This window comes from Chlorocebus sabaeus, chromosome 1 (genome assembly GCF_047675955.1).
Source record: "Chlorocebus sabaeus isolate Y175 chromosome 1, mChlSab1.0.hap1, whole genome shotgun sequence".
Classification (NCBI taxonomy): Eukaryota; Metazoa; Chordata; class Mammalia; order Primates; family Cercopithecidae; genus Chlorocebus; species Chlorocebus sabaeus.
The window spans coordinates 111,893,678-111,899,460 of record NC_132904.1 but is presented as its reverse complement, the minus strand read 5'-3'; the positions used below and the strand labels follow the sequence as shown (position 1 = coordinate 111,899,460).

The 5,783-nt window shown below is 46.8% G+C and overlaps 1 non-coding gene across 1 annotated transcript; it reads left to right on the top strand.

Moving 5' to 3' along the window:
- The first annotated feature begins 5,155 nt into the window (after window positions 1-5,155).
- LOC119626648 (small nucleolar RNA U13) lies at window positions 5,156-5,259 on the top strand. Its single transcript, XR_005242806.1, has one exon. It is a non-coding gene; the product is annotated as a small nucleolar RNA U13 (small nucleolar RNA).
- The last annotated feature ends 524 nt before the right edge of the window (window positions 5,260-5,783 follow it).

The following is a 5,783-nucleotide window of genomic DNA, read 5'->3' as shown; positions in this document are numbered from 1 at the left end:
CACCATTTTTGCTTTTCTCTGCACTATGTAACATCTGCCTTCACCCCAGAGCAGTGGTCATAAACAATGTGAGGTTGGCCGCGCCTCTTTTGTGTGTAGAAAGACACACTGTAGGATTGCCTCTCCCTTCCCCAAGCCCTCTCCCATTCCTCTCCTTCTCCAAGGTCCTGATTCCCCATTGAAGGAATGAAGTTATGCTCAGATAATTTCAAAATCCACCCTCTGCCCCGTGGCTGGCAACTCACACACCTACCAAACCATGCTTGTTCTGGAGCCCCAGTCCTTCATGGCTCCATATCAAACCAGTTACACCCATGGCTTAGCATGCTTTTCTTTACCATTAATAGTGACATATATGTATTTTTAGAGGTGCTTCCTAGAATCAAGAAAATGGTTCTAATGGTGGCATCACAGGACGACAAGGAGACAGGAAGGCTTCTTATCACCTTTCAAACATGAAACTGGGAGATGTTCTTTCAACTGCCAATGTTTTGGGTCCCCATGTCCCACTCTTACGAAAGAGTTGTTTGATTTACACTGCTTTGCAAATAGTCTTCAGCTATGAGACCTCCTTGCTGACATGATCCTTCCTGCCCTCCAGCCTGAGTTGCACAAACGTTGCATTGATGGTATTTATAAGGTCCTGTGCATGTCACTGAGCCCCGGTCATCTGCTCCCCAAGACCTGATCAGGTACCCCAGGCCAGGGAGCCAAAAGAAAGGTGGCGCTTGCTAACCAGCCCTATCCACTGACCAAAAATGGGTACCTCTTTTAGGACTTGAGGCCACGGGGACTCTTACCCTTTCAGAGTTTAGGAGTCTAGAAGTGTTACCTCATGACTGCTCATTTATCCTGGAGCCTCTGGCCATTGCTGGCCATCCTACGCCCCTTCTTTACCCTAAGTCTCCTGGCCACCCTGGGCTAACTCCTAGGTGGCTTCCACATCTCCCTCCAGATGATGAAGGAAAGATCTCTGCGGGTTCAGCAAGTCTTAGCGCTGAGCCAAGTGAAGGCAAGAGTAAGACCCAGCTCCTTGCTAGGCCTCAGTTTCCCTGACTATAAAATGAAGGGACTTGATGTAAGTACATTCCATTCCCCATCCATTAGTCCTTGACCTCTTCATAGCACTATGCATTCAAATATTTTTCTCTTGTGGGTTTTTTTAAACTTTTGTGCCTGGTCATCTGCATTCTCTACCAAAGATAAAGAGCTCAGAGATCACCTGTTAGATACCGTCATAGAAGAGCTCTTCATAGTTCCTTCTTGGCCTTGACAAAGACTTTAAAGCCAGAGGAGTGACAGAAATCCTTTCTCTTGAAGGCCTGGATGTCAGAGAGTGAGGGATATGAAGCAAAACCTGGATTCAAGGCCTGGCTGTACCCCTGCTGGTCGAGGGCTGTGAGCCAGTTTCCCAGTCTTTCTGAGCCTCAGTTTCCTCATCCATACAATGGGGAAACAGTAGCTCCTAGGTCACAGGGTCCTCATGAGAAGTAAATGAAATAATTTACATAGCTGGCATATAGAAGGCATTCAGCATGCGCTAATGGTTAGGATTTGAACAACTGCTTTCTGAGAACAAAACCAGTTCCCTTAAAATCAGCCTACTTCCATTAATGACTTTCTCCCAAACCCTGGATTTAAATTGTGCATTCAGTTTTACTGGAAAACAAGAGAGGAGGGTGGAAGACTGGATCTGTTGCAGACAGCCAAAAATCACAGTCAGCACTGCCCCTACCCAGATGCGCAAGGAACAGAGAGGGTCGCTGGAAGTCTGGGTCACTAGTTTCAGAGTTGCTAATTAAAGCCGGAATCCTTGTTCCCACCACTACCAACCCCCATCACCCCATCCCTTTCCATCCCCTCTCCTTTCAATCAAACACTTCAAAGAGGTGCCCGGAGAAGGGAACTGTGAATTCTCTGCTCACTAGTTTACATGAGAGGAAACCAAAGAATGTTTCTTTTCGAGACTGCGTCTGCTCATCCAAACCAATTTTACTAGCTGGGGAGACTTGAGCTCAAAGGCAGGCTCAGGGCCTGATGAAATTCAGATGTCAGGCCGCAGAGAGCTTGCACCACGGACAGGAAGATGAGAGGCACCCAGCAATGCTGGGCTGGGCAAGGGCCAGGACAGCAGGAGAGGGTGCAGGAGAGGGAGAGAAAGAGGGGATCAGAAGAGGGAGAGGGGGTGCCCGGGGCAAAAAGCAGATAGTGAGAAGAAAAAAGCTGAGAAAGGCAGAAAGAGAAAAGAGGAGAGAGGAGAAGAGAAGAGACAAAGCCCAAGAAGGCATTTTATTTTTCTTCTCTAAAGAGTGAATAAAACAAACACTCCAACTGTTTCAACTGACGGGGAATGTTCATCTGCCGAAGGCATTATTAGGACGGGAGATAAGGAAACCACGGAGATAGGAAATAATTATTTTGTATCTGTCTTTATAAATGAAAATGAAGGGCATTAACTTAAATAGGATTTAGATTTTCAGGGACAGAAGGGAATGAATTAGGAAATAATTCTGATAACAAAGGAAATGTTTATTAAAAGGTCAGGGAAGGGGGCACTTGAAACTGACAAGGCCTCGTGGGCCAGATTTAAAACCCCTGCTAAACTGCCAGGGAGTTCCAGCAGGGCCAGAGCTGCGGGGTCCAGTGGGTACCACTTGTGCGAGATAACTCAGCTCAAGGCAGAGGATCGGTGGAAAAGATGACTGACCTTCTGGCCTGACTTGGAAGTCAGTGGCCTGTAACTCAACAGGTGGGAGCCCGGCAGCTGTGCTGAGAGCAGAGCAGAAGTGGACAGAGGCATCCTGGGCTGGACTCAGCTTCCTGCAAGGATCCTTCATCCTCACTTCCACGCTCCCACTAGCTTGTTGGGGGGGGGGTGCTACTTGGATAAATTGGGTGGGAAGGGAAAAAAGGAAGGAACCACATCAGTGACAATGCCATATTCACAGATTCCCACAGCCTGAACGCCCTCCATGAAGTCCTCTGTCTCCTGGATGTGTACCCAACCGGGCCAGATGGAGCTCTCCCCAGCATTGCTTCACTCTTTCTACAGAGGCACCTGGAAAGCAGCAGTCAGGAGCCTATACTCTGGCATCAGATTGCCTGGGTCTACATTCTGATTCTGTCTCTTTCAAACTGCTAACCTTAGATGAGTTATTTCAATTATTTGGACCTGGCTGGACGTGGTGGCTCACACCTGTAATCCCAGCACTTTGGGAAGCCAACATGGCAAAACCTTGTCTCTACTAAAAATACAAAAAATACAAAAAAAAAAAAAAATTAGCCAGGTGTGGTGGCACATGTAACCCCAGCTACTCGGGAAGCTGAGGCAGAAGAATTGCTTGAACATGGGAGGCAGAGGTTGTTGTGAGCTGAGATTGCACCACTGCACTCTAGCCTGGGCAACAGAGCAAGACTTCATTTCAAAAAAAAAAAAATTACGTGGACCTCAGCTTTCTCAGAAGTAAAATAGAAATCTAATGATCATACCTCTCTTATAGGGTAGTTGGAAGGATTAAGTGACATAATATTAAAAAATTCATTGGGAGGCCAAGGTGGGCAGATCTGAGGTCAGGAGTTTGAGACCAGCCTGGCCAACGTGGTGAAACCTTGTCTCTATCAAAAATACAAAAATTAGCCAGGCATGGTGGCACTTAACTTTAATACCAGCTACTCTGGAGGCTGAGGCAGGAGAATCGCTTGAACCCAGGAGGCGGAGGTTGTAATAAGCCAAGATCGCGCCACTCTACTCCAGCCTGGGCCACAGAGTCAGACTCTGTTTCAAAAAGAAAAAAGAAAGGAAGACCAAAAAAAAAGTTGATAGAACAGTAAATATAGTAAATAATAAAATTATAGTTATTATAACACAATTATTAGAGGTATCCTGGCTAAGCTTCAAAACCAAGTAAGTTCTTCTTTATGTCTATACTTAGTGCCTCCTCCTGTCATTTGGGCCTCTCCTGATTGAAAAGAATTGCCACTCAAATCCACCTACCTGTCTGCCTGCCTTGGCCTTGATTTCTGTCACAGAAATGGCTCTTCCTCACCCCCTCCTGTCCTTCTCTTCCACCCCCAGCAAGGTTGGAGTTGGAAAGCTTTTCAACAGCCAAAACTAGTGTCTGCAGACTGACCGTGTTAAAGGCTCCAACAGGAGAGGGAATCAGAGGCTCAAGTTCAGGAGTAAGGGAAGCCACAGTTTGCCACGGCCTAATCTCCCAGAACCATGTGGCAACGTGAAGCTTGGAGCATGTTTTGGAGCTGCAGGATCTGCCTCCGATGCTGATACGGTAAGTACCCAGGACACCTTCCAGGGGCAGAACTTCACACGAGGACTCCTTTGCAGGTGTCTAAGCTTAGCGTTTCTATGAGGAAATCAGGGGGCTGGCTCTGTGGACTCACTGAAAGCTCTCTGCTGACAGAATCAGATAATCAGCTAATACCTGACCCCGCCGCATCCTGAGCCCTGGACTGATACATAACAATGTCATCAGGCCTGCCTTCTAAGAGCCTTAGCCAGCTTACCTCCTCTTTCAGAGAGTCTGCCCTGGGTAATTATTCCAAACTTGTGCCTGTGAGGAGGGCTAAGTGTCCGGTCCCTGTAATCCTCTGGGATGATCTCTCGTAACACCCCCTTCTCTTCACATTTAGCACTCCCAAAGTTCTGTGCTGGCTCTTGGAGATGGTAGCTTACTCCTGCCAGTGGGTAGCTACCTTAGATGATGAGTTCCTGAGAAAACAGTTTGGGACAAAAGATTGGCCCTGGGATCTGCAGAGGTGGAGGCCAGGAGGAGATCCCCAAGTGCACCTGTTCCAGGAATCCCAAGCTGAGAGCCAACCCTTCCCAACTAACCTTGCAAATAGTCACTGGCCCACCCATTCAGGTCAATGGAAAACCGGTGCAAATGAAGTAGCAGAGACCCAAGATGTCCAACTGCCTCCGGTTTAGGAGCATTCCAAGGAGGGGGAAATATTTGACATGTTGGTAAATCAATATTTGTGTTTCTGCACAAAACCAGGAGAGTTACCTGCTCCTTAGTCTGGAATGGGTACCTGCAGAGGGGGAGGGAAGAGACAGCCTAGACTAGAATCTCAGCTCTGGACTTCCCTTAACCACCTCGCTAAGCGTCCTGAATTTCCTCATCTTAAGAAAGGGGAGGTCCTTTTGTAGTTGATAAGTGAGATGATTGGGTGTTCAGGCACATGTGTGAGATGTGCCTCCTTCAAACCTTGTTACAAAGTCAGCACATTACCCGCCTGACATGAAAGAAAAAGGAGGGGAGGGGAAATAATAGTATCAACCTCACAGGGATTTCTGAGAAGATTAAATGAGCAAGTAAGTGCCAATTGCATAATGGCAAGCACATCGTGAATGCCTAATACACTTTGGCCTTTTTAAATTGCTTTTATACTCATTCAGTATTTTATAGTTTACAAAGCGTGTCCACATATATGTATTAACTAATTCAGTCCTCACAGCATCCCTGTAAGGGAGTCATTATGGACTCCAAGTTTGGGGGATGGAACATCAAAGCTCAGGGAAATCTAATGATTTGCCCAAGGTCAATAATTCATATTTTTAAACAATCCAATCAAGACCAGTTACTTGCTTAGGATTTTGACCATTTGGTACAAGTATCAAGAACCAGATACCAAACGCGAATCGTTACCCACTTCCTTGAAGTGTCTTGCCAAAAGGGTATGATTGTAGTTTCATGCTGACATGACTTGCAGCTGTACCTGAGCTGGACCAGAACTTGGCCCTGTGTGGGGCGTTTGCAAGGTTG